Below are 17,470 nucleotides of genomic sequence, written 5' to 3' on the forward strand. Positions count from 1 at the left end.
GTATTACATCTCGACAAGAGCATGTATTTTATGGATACAAGCTCCGGTTTAGAGCTAAATCTTACTGGGAACAGCACAATGGCTCTCAATGACACATTATACCGTGGAATTTCCCAGACCTGCAGTGGGACACATGGATTTCAGCTCTATCAGCACTGCCTGCCGGGACAGACTGTACTTCTCACACAGAAGGGAGCAACCATTTGAGCTCCCAGCAGAGGGGCTCCCTACCAAGAAGAAAGCATAACAAAACTTTAAGTGACTCAGAAAGCTGAGCCCAAGTGAAAGGCAAAACCCTCACGAGGTTCTGAAAACAAACTTGACTCTCTGTGCAGCAAGAGCATCTAAATGGGTGGAGAGGTTGGTCTAGTGCCATGTGATCTATTTAACTAAATAAAACTGGAAGAGGAACACATTTCACATATTTCTGATCCCTCACTTTAAGTGACTGCAACCCTCTAAAAAATAAAGTAGGTTGTTCAGCAGCTGCAACATTTTAACAAATCACCAGCATCATTTGGTCAGACAGACTCAGTGAAACCTAAGAACCCCAACAGACTGTATAGGACTTTTCAGGACAACTGCTCAAGCTTGCACACATGAACTATGCAGTTGCTGCTATACTGCATATAGGCGAGTCAAGTCTAAGTCTGTAGAGAAGGCCTAGTATGATGAGACAGTACAAACTACAGCACATATTCCTAACCTGCCAGCAAGGAGTTACATGACCCATCCAGTTGCAAGACACCACTGGTTTATGTCAGCAGAGAATGCCCTTGATTGTCACCTGACACATGTAATCCTAGCCAGCAAGTGCAAGGCCCTGAAAGTGCCCTGTCTACAACACAGGCGAACACGTTTCAACAATTACAAGCTGAACCAAACCAATTTGGTTTTCATTCACCTACTCACCCATACCAGTCTTCCCAAGTCTTTTAATCTCCCTTCCCAAATTGCCACAGAAGAGGGACCAAGTATTAGCTGAGGTGTCAGCCTGCAAGTGCTGCCAGCGGCTCCAACTGCAAGAAGTTCCGAAGGCTGAAATGCAAACACTTGCTCTAAATGGAGAGCTGGACTTAAATTGCAAGAAAGTTTAAAAAAAAAAATTTAAACACAAAGCTGGCCTTCCTATACTGCCTACAAAAGAAAACACCTCAGTAGCTCTCCAGTCACTGCTCCCCAGGCATCATAAATACTCTGTCTCCTACTTAAGGTTGCCTCCCCACAAGCTGTCAACCCAGCCACTCACATGAACTTGTTGAACCAAGCTAGGTTAGCACAGAGTTACCACTGCACAATAACTCAGTTCATCAAACTCAAAGAGGGAGACTGCAGACACAGGTAGCTCAGCCAGGAAAGGGCATCTGTGGCTGAAGCATTAACCTCTGCCACAAGCACAGGTGCTCTAAGAAGAGAACAAACAAGAAAATATTATTTTGGATGGTACCACAGCATTGCCTATCTGCCCTACTCTTCCCCAGGCCTCACTATGCTGCTCCACCCAACCTCCGTGCAAATGGCCTATGTGAAATTCCTTGATGGTGCAATCCAGCTGCTGATAGACAGAAATCCAGATCACAAGATCCATTATCCAGCTGGCTCCTTCAGTGGCAGCATCAGCAAAGAGGCCAAGGACTGAATGGTCACACACCTAAAATGGAAGTGGATAGCTCACCCCCCAGTAATTTATTCAGTTATTGATGGAAAAATATTAGTGCATGAATTCATGAAATGTTATTTCTCCATCTTTGAAGCTAGATGAATAATGAAAACAATGATTCACAAATGGGTTATTACAAAAACAGCAAAACACTAAGATCTGTTATTTACAGAGGATTGTTGCAGCAACTCCACCTCAAAGTGCCAGGGTGAAGTCTCCAGGTCTGCCTCTGCACAGGAGGACAGTATCTCAAATGTTGCACTCAGGCTGCATATTTACTATTCCTGTTTCTCAGTGCTTCCAGGAATATTTCATCCAGCTTCCAAAACAGAGCAAGAATTCATTTTCAAAAGAGAAACACATAAATTAACTCTTCATATTAAAGGGATGTATTTGTTTTTCCTTCAGGAAACTGTGCACTCAATATGCCTGACACTATTACTAGTTTACCAAACAAACCACTTCAAGAGACAACTATTGCAAAACAAGCTGGAATGACTTCCTGGAGATAACTCGGGTTTTTGCAAGGCATTGGTTCTCCTCAAGGCGCAGGAAGAAGGGGGAATGGAGAGCCATCCCATGCGCAGAGCTTCCCAGAGCAAATCTCTCCTTTTCAAAGGACCCCAGTGGAGCCAGAATGGCTCTCTTGTGTGCTGCAGGATAAGGATCTGTATCCACAAATGTGCATCTACATGCCACTGTCACAGCACACCTGCACAACTAAGAAGCCAGTGGCATGCAGGGACACAACCTCACAACCTTCAATGTAACTGTCTCTCTAGCTGGACAGACAGGTGCATGCTAGAATTTACCAACACCACCCAGGCACCTCACCTCCCAGCACTTCCAGTAAGAGTTAGGATTTGTAGACACTGGCATTGTTTGCAACTATAGGAAGGTTAAGCACACTTTAAAAAAAAAAAAAAAAAAAAAAACACAGCTGGAAATCATCAATGCATTTTAAAAAAATCTGCCCAAACCAGTAAGATTTCAAGTGGCAACAGCAAAATTGCATTTCTCCTTTTCAGATGGCAGTTCTCACCACAGAGATCCAACCCCACATGATAGAACTAGGAATTTTTTTAATCTGATATAATCTAAATATAAGAATTATTTTTTTTTATGATGTGGTTAAAGAAATCTCAGGAGTACACATCTGAAGCCAACTTCCAATGCCAATTTTTTTTTTAATTGCCAAGTTATTATTATCCTGTAATCCCTGAAGATACTGAAAGTCCTTATAATGGAAGCACAGCCTTAACTACAGAAAAATAATATTCTGATATCTGAGCACACTCAGTTCATTTTTTGGGTGACAACAGATGTTAAAGTAGTTACAATTCCCAAAGTTGCATATTCTTCTTTGTCAGAAAAATACTTGACAACAAGAACAAAACAAAAACTCCTGTGACAGGTGGTCCTCACCACTATAACCACCTGATCCACAAGACAAGCCAGAGCTTTTCTATTTTTAGGCACTAAATCAACTTCTATTAAACAGAACTCCCTTCTTTTTGAGCAGCAAAACCTATTGCTATAGAATGCTTACTTTCGTGATGGTGGTAGAGGTGAGAAATGGGGGAGAAAAAAGAAAAGGAGTAATTGCAAGCTCATTAGATAATCTGAACACAATGCAAATGCGCTGAAGATAAATTTAATGAGCATTCAGAAAAGTAAACTGAGTGACAAGTTCACATGTTCTCTCCTTCTCTATTAAAATAAAAACTTAACTAGGACCACTAGAGCTTTTTTCCTCATTCCATCTCATGAGCTGAAATAGCAACACACTTTTTGAGAAGAAATATTGTCCCTGTACTCAAGACCTAAAGGCTTTTATCTCCTTTGGTCTTACACTGCATGGAGGAAATTAGGCCATCAGTACCAATGGTACCTCCATCAAGGCCCAAGTACTCTGCATCCCCTCCAAGAGTTACCCTCAAGTCCTCTGGGACAACTCAGAGCCAGCTGCAGACACAGGGTCTTCAGCCAGGTGGCATCCAGGAAGCCTGAATGCCCACCCCACACAGCTCCACGCAGTCACCCACCCAGACACTGAGCTGCTCAGAAGGGAAACATTTTACTTTGCATTACATACATTATGCACACAGCAGCAAGCCCCCGGAAGCTGCATGTGATTTAATGGCACTGTGTACAAAGAAATTCAGGATTTGTGTGCATCCCAATTCCCACAGCATTTTGCTCTTTAGACCCTTTTGAAAACGCCAGCCTTACAAGTTTGGGCCCCTACATCCAACACCTGCAAGCATGTGGAATGCAACAGAACAATTCACAGAAAAACATTTGTACTCATTTTCTTTGAGGACCTAGATTTTTCAGACTAACAGGAAAGATCCTATGCTCAAAACTACAATCCAAACTATACAAACTCTAGTCAACACTGCAGATCCAATGGACTGGGAGACATATCACTTTACTGCAAAACAGAGTAGAAATTTTTGTTTTGGAAGCAAAGTAACATTAACAAAAATATCTCTTGCAGCATTAATTACAGTGGGAAAAACAAAGAAGAGCACGTTGGAAAGCGGGAGCAAACCACATTATCTACAAGGCACCATGTCAGCACAGTTATTCTGACCCATGTGCATTTTTGTGTCATGTTGAGTCATCATTTTCCAGGACTTCTGGGAAAGAATTTGAAGCTAGTAATTTTTTTTTTCCCTCCATACCAAGTGCTGAGGAGTTTGGGGCCTATATGCCCCTGCTGGAGGTTCAGTGTAAAGTCCTTACATATCAGTACATAATGGAGGGCAGACAAAGAAACATGCAAAAGGAGTTTGCTACTCTCAGAAGGAAGCTGGGAGTCCCAGCTGTACCTCAGCCCCAACTAGCCACTTCATGAACTTTTCTCACAAGAGAGTGTCTTCTGAAAAAATAAATACACACTCTGATTAAGTAAATTGTGAGGAGTTAATTTGCAATTCCACAATCCCCATGGGACTCCAAGACCAATCTCTCTGGTGTTTCATCTACAGTAATTTAATGGTTTACATTGTAAGACCTATGGCCTACAATGAAGATACCACGAAAAATCTTGAGTACATTATTCACCCTAGTCCCACTGATTCAAAGGCACTACTAGGCCAATTAAAGCAAACAAGATTTAGCAGTCCACTACCTGCCCTGATGATTAGTAGAGCAAGCTGTTTTCCCTGCTGGAAGGGGCTCCACAGCTAACAGCTTCCACCTGCAAGCACATTCAGGTTAGGCACGCAAAAAAGAGGCAAACCCAAATGTGTTCCTCCATCCACATTCCACATTGCTAAAGTCACTACACAATTTAATTCCCCACTCCCACTAACAGAGACATGCAACTTAAAGTGAGCCTTCCAGAGTCACACATCCAAACCATTCTGAGCTATGCTAAACACCATGACCTCTGCTCCACTTGAGGCTAGATTTTTTGTTTTCTTCCCACATCCCCTTCCTATGCTTTCCAGGACCTGAGTTGGTCATTATTATTTCAAGTAACATTGTCCCAGCCCTGCAGCGTCTCAGAGCCCTGGAACAGCAAAGCACTCTTTTTATGTAGAGTGCACTTGACAACAAGATTAGTAAAAACTACACAGCATCTTTAAAGGGCCATCTTGTATCTGCATAGCAAGAGAACAAGTTCTTAACGATGGATAAAAGGAGTGCAAACCAAGCAGCACTGAGTCCAGGCAGTTCTAAGCCTCTTCTGCTACAAGTCAATCAAACTGAACAGCCTCTAAAGAGCATCTCCATTTCCAGGCCACACTGTGCACTGCCAAATATTCAAAACGTGACTGTCCATGCTCTTTTAAGGAACTCACAATGACCTGAACACTATTTACACAAGTGTCATAATTAATCTTCTATACATAGAACATCTGAATGAAAAGCATCTTTAGATTTGGTTACATAAAAAACCCTATATTGGACTCATCAATATACTGTTGTGAAGCAAATGACTTGCGTAAACTGGTGACAAGCATCCCTCTTGTGCCGCACAACATAGAAGGTATAAATGTAAGTGTGAAAGTTAATTTCTCTCCAATCACTAAAAGAAATGAAGTTTCATCAAGTACGAGCTTAAGCCCAACAATCCTCCCTCTACCAAAAAGGAGCATAATTGCTAAAAACTTTTGAGATTCTTTCCTAAGGAAAACAATGGATGTTTGTGCTAATTTTCAGGTTTTGCAACCTAAATATCATCAGATATAAGATAAAAGTATTTAGTTCACAGGTGAAAGGATGCAACTTCCAATGCTTTGATGCAGAATACCTGAACGCTATTTTCAGAGCAACTGTGAGTATGAGTAATTCTGCTGGAAATTGTGAGGAGGTGATAAATGACTCGTAGAGTTCTCCAACTGGTTTTCTATGCATATGCTTCAGTTGATAAAATACAACTTATGTAACTAGGACAAGACAACTTAGCAGTAAAGACAGCACAGGAAATGCCATTTCTGCCATTAGCCAAAATGCTCATGTGGCATTTACATTCTCAGAGAGTCATCGGGAAAGTTTGTTCCTTTTTTATTCCTTGAGAACAGAAGCACAAGTGTTTGTAAGAATCAAGAACACCTCCTTTTTTCTCCACCCACATGGACTTGGCAGCATGTCCCAGTATTTTGTGATGTCAGCTTAGAAAAACCTGCATTGCACTGCTTTGGGGCCTCTTAGAAAATAAAAAAAATTAAACTACACACTGATTTAAGACCTGCCCTTTTCTCCTCTGTGTGCCCTGCATTCAAAGAGAGACTTCTTGGTTCCCCTAAAAAGTCTGGCCCCAATTTAGCTGCTGATTGGAGTTGGCTCATGGGATTAACATTTATGATATGAACTGATGGACATTTATGAATCGGGAGGTCTGTATGGTTACCTGGGCAGTGCATGGTGCTACCAGCAGTGCAGCTGGGAAAAGTGTTAGCATTAGGGCTTTAAGAACCTACACCAAAAGTAATATTCTTGAGCTCAAAAGCATGAAGGAAATAACAAAATCACTCAGAGATCCTTGCAGGACAGAGGAACTGTGAAGTGCCATCTCCCCCAGAATGCAGCACTGTCCTGCCTGCCCACACTAGCTGGAGAGGCTGGGCACAGGAGGTGGCAGCCATTTCCATCAGCATTCACTGGCAACTCTCAGTTTGACCAAACAGCCAAACACAAATATGTACCTCAGAAGTAACACAGGAGTCCAGAACCAGGGGAGCAGGAATGCAAACAAATCACTCAAGTTCAAGCATGCCTTTCCTCTCTGGATCCCTTGGCTTGAACATGGTTCTGCCTGCATATTTATGGGCATCCCTCAGCTTAGTGCATCATAACGCCAGCCAAATCTGCAAAAGCAGATTGAAACCCACCTCTTTGTTAATACACTTACAATTCTCAAATTTATACCCACAGATTCTCTCCTAACATAGGCTTTTCTGGGCAAAGGATGAATTTTGCCCCAAAGGCTTGAAAGGGCTAAGGACAGTACCACAGTAGGGTGTGCACTGTTCAAAGGGCAGCAAAGAAAACAATCATGCTGGTAAGCACATAATCACGCTTTAGGTGCTAATCCTGCAACATAGCCTATAAGCACAGACTCCTCTTTATCCCTAATGAAGAGGCTGGGACCTCACATGCATGCACTGAAGCCACAGATACCTGGTTTTTGCTCTAGCAAAAACTGACTAGGGAGTCAGTCATAACTGGAAAAAAACACCCAAACCCAGATTCTCACCCTGATTAGAAAATGTTAACATTAAACCCTGATAAAATAACCAAAAATTAACTAATGGCCAACAAGTAATTCAGGCACAGATTTCACTTACATCTAAACAGTAAATCCTGGTTAGTGGCATTTAAGCATGTAACCTTCCATGGACACATCAATATTTATAAAGCCTGCTAGCTATTTTACTGGAAAATAACTCTATCACACTCATAACAAGATTTCCAGAGATTACAGTCTGGGCTCAACTGTAGTACTAGCTAATGCATAGAATACCATATAAAGAAAGAGTAAATAGAAATGTCAGTTATCTTCGAGACAATGCAGCTAGATTCTGACCCAGCACAAACCCATCTCTCTCTGCCTGCTACTTCAGTGGAATACAGAAAAGAAACATGAATGCTTACCTCTGTGCATGCATATGCACATACTTAAGTTTTTACATGAATTTGCCTGCTTGTGTTCATGGCCCCAACAGGTCAGAAACTTCCCTACTCCTCCCCAAAAGTCACTGACACAAGTTACATGCAATAATTGGCAAGTGACACTGAAGGATCTGCATTTTCCCTCTTTAAAGAAAAATGTTGTTGTAGAGTTGACAGGTCATTGCTCTTGTTACACACTGCCCTCGGTCCCCAACGAATCCCTTCATAAATGCCCATGCATCAGCAATTAAGCCACAATCTTTAGCAAGGTCTATATGCGGCTCACTTGTAGGGCACTCTAGAAAGTTATGGCAAATTCACTACTTCCCATAGGTATAATGAATAAAAACAAAGAAAAAAGATCTGCATATCACTAACAATCTCATCCAAGTCATCACTGTCCTTCCCACATGCATTGTAAAGAATAAATGAAAGCTACGGGCTTGTTACAAAATGAGTACTGTACTAACTTTACCAATTGAAAATAGTGTCCTTTATTTCTTCTGAGGATCCTAGGTAAAAAACATCTTGGTAGGAGTAAAAGATTGTATTAGTGATGATTATGGGTTCTCCCACAACACAATCTGCCTTCTGAAACTCTTTCAATGGAAGATGCTAATTGACAATAGACAGTTTTTTTCACTGACTCAAAGAGGATCTAGATCACATATCATCACTTTTCTACCCTTTATTCCTGCTCTCCTATTGAATTCACACCGAAATTCCAGGCCCAATATGCTATCCAGAGCCCCTGGTGAAGTCCTCCATGACAGCTACCTTCCTTAAGGACAATAAAACTGCCAGTCAAGAAGCTGAGACTCACAACTGAAGGTGACATCAGCCTCTTGACAACCAGCTTACAACTGCATAACTTCTCTCGCCGCAATGGGAAACAGATCACAGAACCTTCTCCCTTGCAGAGCAACAAAACTTATTTCTTCCCCTTAAGGTCCTCACAGTTACAATTTGTACAACCAAAAATGCTACCAAGCCACTGAGGGAAGAGGAATAAGGGGCATACTTACCAAGATACACTGCAGAAGTCATCAAGGTGTCAGCATGGCAAGTAGGGCAAAACAGGAAACGAATAAGATGATTTAATAGCTCTTTTCTTGTCAGTTGATTATAAAGATGGTTACAAGCTGAATGTTCCTATTTCAACATGCATGCACAGCTTATTCTGTCCTCCTTCATATTTTAGCATTTTCTACTGAACTGACAGAGATTACATATACATTATTACACACCACATTTGACAAACTATCCAAAGATGTTCTTTACAGTTTATTTCCTTTGGTACAGTACTACATTATTCTTATTGCAGAAGTCATTACTGTCATAGGAAAAGCTTCCTGTTTAGAGTCCTTCTGCATGTGGAGGAGCTATTGCTCTAGCATGTAAATATAGTATGCAGAAGGAGTTACAGTCATTCATGTGCATCAGTACAAAACTGAATGAAGTAGCACTGACTACAGGTAAAACATATTTCACTTGGAAACTGTCCAGGTAACAACTCTCATGCATTGACAGTAACTGCCCTATTGTGACACTATTTCTGTTTAACATGGTCCAAGTATTAGACTCCAGCAGTATTTGTATAAGAAGTTCCATTCAGCTCAGTGGAGTTATATATGTGAATACATACATATGTACATGCATAAATATTTTTAAGACTAAGGATGTACAATGGAAAGTTTGCTGAAAATTAATAAAAGGCACCTATGCTGATCAGTACAGAAAAGCCTTGGGGAACTTCACAGGGATGCAATTCAGTTCTGTAAGAAAATCTGATATCCTCAGCACTTCAGGGAAAAAAAAAATACTCTTCCTGATGAATTTTTGGTAACTAACAGATGGCATTATGAACAGGGACAATTCTCTAGTAAAGAACAGGAGTTGATTTAGAACTTTAACAGAAATGCAGTAATTCTCAAAAAAATCCTGTCAGATTCAGCGTTAAGCTCTTGTGGAAAGTCATCTCTATTCCAGTCTCTTCCCCAGGTGGGAAGAAAAAAAAAAGTATAAAAAAAGAGCCCCAAGTCATAGCTCAAGATTCACAAATACAGGATTTAGGGTAGACCATTATATGACTCCAGGAGACCGCAGAAAGTATCAAAGCTATTTGCTTAGAATAAGTGACAGCATTAGCCCAGCCAAGAATTTTCCAGTTTCTCAAAGGACATTCTACAAACATGTACTTTTCCATCTGACAAAGAGCATGGTTTCACCAGTTGTCACCATAAAAAGCTAAATGGCAAAACCAAAATTGAACTACAGCTTTTTTAGTATTGAAAAATAAAACCAAGTAGCAGCTCTGTTTTCTGCCTCACTAGTTTGGCGGGTTTAATGTGTTAAGCTAGACAAAGTGGAAAAAACACTATTTTAAAGCACTGTTCTAACATTATTCATGTCTCTGAGCCACCAAAATTAAACATCAATGTACTAGGACCATGATTAACACAACAAACACAACACCACTTTATAACACTGTTAAAAAGCCAGGCTGAAAGGGGTCTTTTTCTGGTTTCAAACTGTAGGCTGGCCTTAGCAATAAAACTCAAGACCATTTAAGATCTCTTCAGATCATGAATGTCTGTATCAAACTTACCCCAATAAGGCAAAGTATTTCACTGCATTCCCTAGGCAAAGTAGTATTATAAACAATAATTACTATTATTAAGTGGATATAAATTTGGAGTCTTGAAACTATTCTGTCATTAGCATCCCCTACATAATTACACCACTAATCTTCCTGGAAAAAAAAAAGAAAAAAAGAAAAAAGAAAAAGAAGCTAAACACCTATAAGGCAAATATGCCAAAGTTGTCAGACACACACATGCAGCTCTAAGCACCTTTACACAGACATACAACATTCTCATCAGCTGATTTTTTGTGAAAGCAGGTGCCAAAACCCTAATACAGAAGAACAACAACCACCACAGCCACTCAGCTTTGAGCTGGGAACAAGTCCCAGCCTGCTTCTCCAGGCCCATTCCAACCAAAACTTAGCTCTGATTCTCCCTACCACTTCATACACACTCAGGCCTCCAGCAAGTTCCACAAGGTGCTAGAAGTAACTCAAACTCCCCGACAAAAATGAGGTTATTGTGTCTTGTTTTCTGCTTTCAATGTTTCTGCAAACTACGCTTCTTTCAAGGACTAATCCAAAGACCAGCAGAGCCAAAATAAAGATTCCTACCAAAAGCAAGCCACCTCGCAGCCCCATTCACAGAGGTCTTTAGTACTTTAGCAGGCCCATGGCAGCCCTCTCTGAGACAAGGCACCCCAGGAGTTCTCCATCCCAACTCTGCAAAATGCCATACAAAATTACAAAAGGATCCATACCAGCACCTTCTGCTCATTTTAGTACCAATTACTGGAGCAGTAATTCTGTATATTCAGAAGCACAGGTCTTCAGGTGTACACACTGTAGCAGCAGGACCAGTGGGGAAAAAAACCTCGTGTTCTGCTCTTTGTCACAACTTTCCCAAGCTGGAGAGCACCAACACAGCATGAAATTGCTAATCATCCCCTCCCTCATTAACACTGCTCAAACACTTCTTCACTAAAAAAACTGCACACCCCCAAAAACTGAAGCTGCCTGCACCAGACATTGTCTAAAGGAAGTACCCTAATTATGCCTATTTTAGTATTTACATTTTAATTTCAGCTTCACGACAGCTGGGCTCCTCTCAGGGGAAAACCAACAGCAGCACAGTAAATCCTTCTGGCATGTTCGTCCTGCTTTTCTTTCCAAGTTGCTGCTGTGGGGTTTTGCACTGGCAATGACACCATCAACGCATAACAAAAGGATATTCTAGCCTCTCTGGGTAACAAACTGTTAACGTAAGGACTGCCTAACCTGGGGCAGTAGCTTTCAAGAACTGAGAAGATTTATTTTTCCTCTCCCAAGGGTAAAATAAGAAATACCATATAGCCTTTCAGATTCAGAGAGATTAGAAAATGAAAAGACTTCCTGAACAATTTGATCCACCCTTTCAAGAGAGAGCTGTTCCATATCCATGTGGCTGCCCCACATCATGTGGTAGGGTGTCATTGGCTTGTCTTTAATAAAATACAAACACCGTCATTGCATAATGCAAGTTAGCTCACCTTTAACAAGGACCTCAGCTGCAGAACCAACCCCAAGATAATAGCCTTAAAACCTGAAGTGCTATTTAAAACAAGTTTTTTGAGGTGGATTCCTCAGAACTCACTGCATGAAATTCACAGTAGGCTTTGATATCAACACTAACAAGTAATTAAACAGATATTTCAACAATAAATGTTTTCAAGTTGTGCTTATCAACATTTTAATATGAAAGCAACAAGAGAGATACTGTTTGCAACGAAGCTGCTCAAAGAATACACAGAATAAAAGCCAGCAATGCTCTTCTTATTTCATCAACCTCACAAGAACGGAAGTAATGAACAACCTATTCAGGCTTCCTGCAGATGCTCCCAAGCGTTTGTAAGGAAGGCAATCAGAGTTTACACAGCTCCTAGACTAGCAAAGTTTGTTCTTCACTTCTTACTCCCACAACGTACCTAAAGACTTTCAAAGCAGGGCAGTAAGCAGAGTAGCAGTACAAGATGGTATCAATTGGTCCTGGATTCAGGCAAGAGCTGCTGATTCACAGAAGCATCTCCATCAAGAGGAGGCATCTCCCAGCGCAGCAGCAAGACAGCCAAAACCTACCCACACATCTCAGTACTGCCATGCCTCTTTCACCTGCCGGAGTAGGCAGGTGAGTACAGGGATGTAGGACGGAGAGCAGTTTCCTCATGCTCACTTCTGTGCACCCACACAGGGCCAGCCTGAATTCCTGACCCACAACATGCCACCAACTGCTGCTGCTGACTGGTCACCAATGCAGAAAGGATTTGCGTGCTAGCACAGTTCTTCCCAAATCTCTATTTCCCTACTGATATTCTCACAATTCACTTGAAAATTTAAAAACCTTTGAGTTTGCCCTTTCTGGATTGCAGGTACACTGAAGGGGAAATATAAAACAAAATTAAATACAGGTAAAATATTAGTGTAAGATACTGACTCAGGCTTTATATAAATCACAGTGCAAACCACACAGTCCTATCCTACTAACAGTCTGAGCAACCCTTATCTATTGCACACATAAATATTCAGAGAGAAGTACATAATGCCAGCTGCTATCGGGAAGCAGAATAATACCAGTTCCACATTACTGACATTGCTCACAGCTCTGCTGTCTCCAGCCCACCTGCCACCACCCCAGGCTTCTTAGTGCCTCTCACTTAAGTGCATGGGCTCTTTTGTTGTTTGCCTAGAAAATACCACCCATAGTATTTGAGCCCTAACATTTCAATTAGCTCTAATTCAGCTTTCAGCTCAGCTCTTTGTCCTCTAAAAATAACTTACATTTAATTGCAACTGGCTACAATTTCCTAATTCTTTGTGACCCCAAACCTCTAAATCTATTACCCAGAGACAGCCACAGTAATCCTTAATGAAGGTGTAGGTATGATACAGCATGCTAGGGGCCATCTGGTTGCCAGGTGTTTCCTGGCTTAGCTTTTCCTCACAACATACATCCCTCCTCCTCCTCTAATTCCAAGGAAGGCAATTTCTACCTCAGAACAGTCCTTCATTAAAGACACAGGCAAGGGCTTTACAGCAAGCAAGTCAGCTGCAGCACAGCAACATTCAGAGCCTGCAGGAGAAAGCCTAGAAGGGCTTGCCATACATATCCCCCTGTAACTACCAGCAAAAGACTGCGCCAAGTGTATTTCTGACTGTTAATCGGAAGGGAGCCAAGTGCAACATTTTCACTGTAACCCTATGTCATGTCTTTCACTCACAATCAAAAAAACAAAAGAATTAAAAGGTAAGAGAAGATTTTTTAGAACAGGACCATTTATATAAAAAGCAGGTGATTTTAAAAGTACTAGGCAAGATTCACAACTGGTGTAATTTGATGTCTTTTAGGGAGCAACACAACCTATTCAGGGAGGTTAGATCCTGTGATCTTTATTTTCAAAATGGAGCATTAACTTCCTTAAAATCCCTGTCTTTCAGACAGGTAAAAGCCTTCCAGCTCTCAGACACACATTTCTGCCCCTCCCCTGCACCAGCACTCTCGAGTATTTTAGAGAGCTGGACTGGTAGAAGTCAAGTCATTTTTGCAAAGCACTAGCATTGCCCCAGCTCAACTTACTGACCTGGCTTCCCACAGGGTCAGGCAAGGACCAGGCACCATGGGAGCAAACGGGCACAGGACCCCCCCACCCCAGCACTAGCTGAGATAAGCCTTGACTGCCAAGGCACCGCATCCCAGACTACCAAACTTGAAGGCTTCTCCTGGTTCCTGCTATCACACTAAGATTTAGTTTGCATAAAGCATCTCGCATTTCAGGCTAAACCCAGCAAACATTCACTTGGGTACTTGCAGTAGTCTGTTCTCGGGAACAGTTTCAGACACGTTATATACAAGTACCAGTGTTGGTGGACATGCATCACAAAATTGTCTTGCTATTTCTCAAATGGGGTAGGGAAAACTGATTTTTGCTACAGCAAAGAGAAAAGGCCCTGTGAGTCCTTCCAGTGTACAGAAAGGGACTCTGTGCTGGGAGTTCTGGAGAGTTCAGGCTTGATGCTCCTGCTGTCCTTGAGAATTAGTAGGGTAAGAAACAGCAACTGCTGCTGCTCAGCAGACACACAGGGCAGAAATGTCTGCTCTGACCCGGCAGCCAGGAACCTGCTTTCCCAGGCTTGGCCATAAATTAAATACCCAGCAGAGCCACTGCCTGCAGGTCACTCCAGCAGCCCGCGGTGCAGTCTGTACGTGCCCTAGGCCTCATGGGGATGTCAGGCCCTAATGGAATTATTGGTGCATACAGAGAGGATGATTTTGCAAAGACAAGGCTGAAATTTGCCCATAAAATCCCAACGGGAATCATTTCCAAGCCAAGAGCTTCTCCAGTTCTACTGTGGATCAGGACCTAAGCAAACAGGACAAACTAAAGCCAAAACCAGCCGCATATCTGTGATGAACACACCAGAGGCTCTCAACACTAGTCCAGAGTCCCACCAGCTAGCACGTACTTACTGTCCACCCCATGGCTGTCTTGCCCATGATCCAAAACTCCTGTAAGCTCCTCAGAAGAGGAGCAACTCCTCATTTCAAAACAAGATCCAGCAGAACATCACAGGTTCTTTTTCCATGGTTTCATCTATACAGTGGGTTTTTTACTTATGTGGAGCTCTGCCCAGAGCTATGTTTCAATGCAAAATGAGTGACAAAACTGAAAAGCAACAAATGGAAGGAGAGAAGCACTTAAATGCAGCCAGAGCTACAGTGGAAGAGGAAATTGCCCAGGACCACTGCCAGTTGTGAAGGATTTTCAAGTTCGGCTGTGAAGTAAATCCATCATGGAAAGGGAAATATTAACAAGTGACTAGAGACAAAGCACCTTTATTCTTGAAGCACTCTTGCTTGCTCGTTTGACTATTTGCATATTTTAATCTCTTTTAAAAGGTAAGTTTCTGCTAGAAATTATTTTCACAAGCCTTGAAACGTTCTTCAAAGAGCTACTCATCTGCGTAGTGACACAGGCATGGGGCAGGGCTTGTTTACTAATCTACAAGGATTATGCTTCAATCTAGATCATGCCTTGCCTGCAGGTAAGGGCAGTAGAGCAAACAATAAATACACTAGCCTTTCCAACTGCAAAGGCACGAGGGGAACAGAATCCAAAAGAAAGTTATGTTTATAGCACATTTGGATGGGGAAAAGAGGGGAAGGTAGGGAGACAGCTACTTCTTTGTATCTGTTGTTCAATAGCCTCTGAAAATCCTGGAAAGGCAAATTCTATGCCTATTGTTGTGTCAACTCTGAAAATAAACCTACCAGCTACAGCTGAAACAAGTCTCCACAGCTCCACAGTTTTTCAAATAAAAACGTAACACATGCCTCTGACCTCTCTTTTTGCCTTTTTAATGCATGCAGAAATCACTCCCCCACTAGAGGAAAACTCATTTTTCGCTTACCTTCCCTCTCCCTTAGGCAATTGAGAGAAAGTCACCAAAACATTGCCAGAGAAAACACAAAACCACATTACATCTGAAGCATTCATTCTCTTGCCCATCCCAGGACACTGACAGATCACTTCATTGCACACTGGAATAAGCAAAGACACTGGGGGTGACCTTGCAATAACTTGCAATTTCACTCTCTTCAGAAAAAACTTACTACTCGTATCAGTATATAAAATGAATTAGCAGCCAAAATAACTCAGATCTTCTAAGTGACTGAAGCGTCAGAACTGAAATTTACCTGAGAATGGCAAAACAAATCACCTGGTGCTGACTACAGTCAGAGGTATTTCAGAGGAATGACCCAAAATGCCAACTCTGCAATACCATGTCTTCAAGGAGATAGTTCTTTCTGATCCTAGTAGTAAACACAGCTTCATGTCCTGAAGTATGGAAAACATTACGTTTGCCCAATATTTTTTTCAAGTACTTATTCCCTCCTCCTGCTTGAAATAGGATGTTAAAAAAAAAAAATCAGTCCTAAACCACTTAATTCAAAGTGTAAACAAGTTACTTACTCTAAGTACAGCTTTCACCGTCACCACATTGCTCTGTCCCCACCACTGGAACAAAACAGACAATTCATAACCCCACCCAAAAAGGAGTATCTGCCTTAAAACAACCAGTAGCATTTTTATCTGCTGGCTCAGGAAGGTACACACCTTCCACCAATTAAACTCTGCCATTGTCAGCATCTAAAAAAAAAAAATTAGTTATAGTCAAGGGCTGCTCTCTCATAAATAGCAGTGTACATATTCATTTGCACTGCAAGACAACAAGTAGAATTAAGTTCATAAAGAGATTTCAAAGCAAGGTATAAGGCATTGTTTCAGTAGATACTACTTGACTTGCTCTCAGTGTCTCAAAGCCTGAGCTTGTGATAAGGGCTTCAAAGGCAACTTAGTTCAGATGAACCAAAGAACAGAAAATCCCCATGATTACAGCTGCTTGGTGCACATCAAGCAACACTGTCAGCACCTGCACAAGTCAGCTCTCACCCAAAGTGAGTCTCTAAATGGACTCAAGGGCTGCAGAGATGGCTTATGGGAAAGGCTTGATTAACTCTGTGCCTGTTGGCAATTACAGGTAAAAATGCAGGTCAGTGCTGGCATCCTGATACCAGTGTTACCATCTAAACAAACACACAACCATTCAGGCATCTGAATAATCAATATCATAAATATGATAAAATAAGAAAATGTGTTTCTAACTTCTGAGTGCCTGTAATTATCAATTAAAGCCTTGCAACTTATTATTAATTCCACTTATTGCTAACAGTGATGCTGCAAGTGTACAGTGGACCAAAGCAAGTGAAGGCAAGAAAACCCCAAAAAAGCCTAAGTGAATTCAGGTTTTTTGCCCATAGAAACAGTTTTGTACTAGAGGTCATTTTAAGTGAATGTAATTTGACTACACTTTTTTCCCCCCAAATGTATTCCACAAAAAAAGTTCTCAACTATTCATATTGAAAGGCACATTTAAGAGTATTTTTAATCTGGCATTCAAAATCTTGACAGCATTTTAAGCAACACTAGTAGCATGCCATTTAAAATTATCTAACCTAAAGGATTATAAGTATTGCCTATAAATCACTGCTGCTAATTTTGGCAAAC

The 17,470-nt window shown here is 41.4% G+C and overlaps 1 protein-coding gene across 1 annotated transcript in view; it reads right to left on the reverse strand.

The window, feature by feature from the left end:
- Positions 1-16,608, reverse strand: part of MAP2 (microtubule associated protein 2) — a 247,110-nt gene extending 230,502 nt beyond the window's left edge. Inside the window, exon 1 of the mRNA XM_075029191.1 lies at positions 16,376-16,608. The gene's annotated coding sequence lies outside the window, so the exon portion shown is untranslated. The remainder of the gene's footprint in view (positions 1-16,375) is intronic.
- Positions 16,609-17,470: the final 862 nt, after the last annotated feature.

Source organism: Buteo buteo, chromosome 5 (genome assembly GCF_964188355.1).
Source record: "Buteo buteo chromosome 5, bButBut1.hap1.1, whole genome shotgun sequence".
NCBI lineage: Eukaryota > Metazoa > Chordata > Aves > Accipitriformes > Accipitridae > Buteo > Buteo buteo.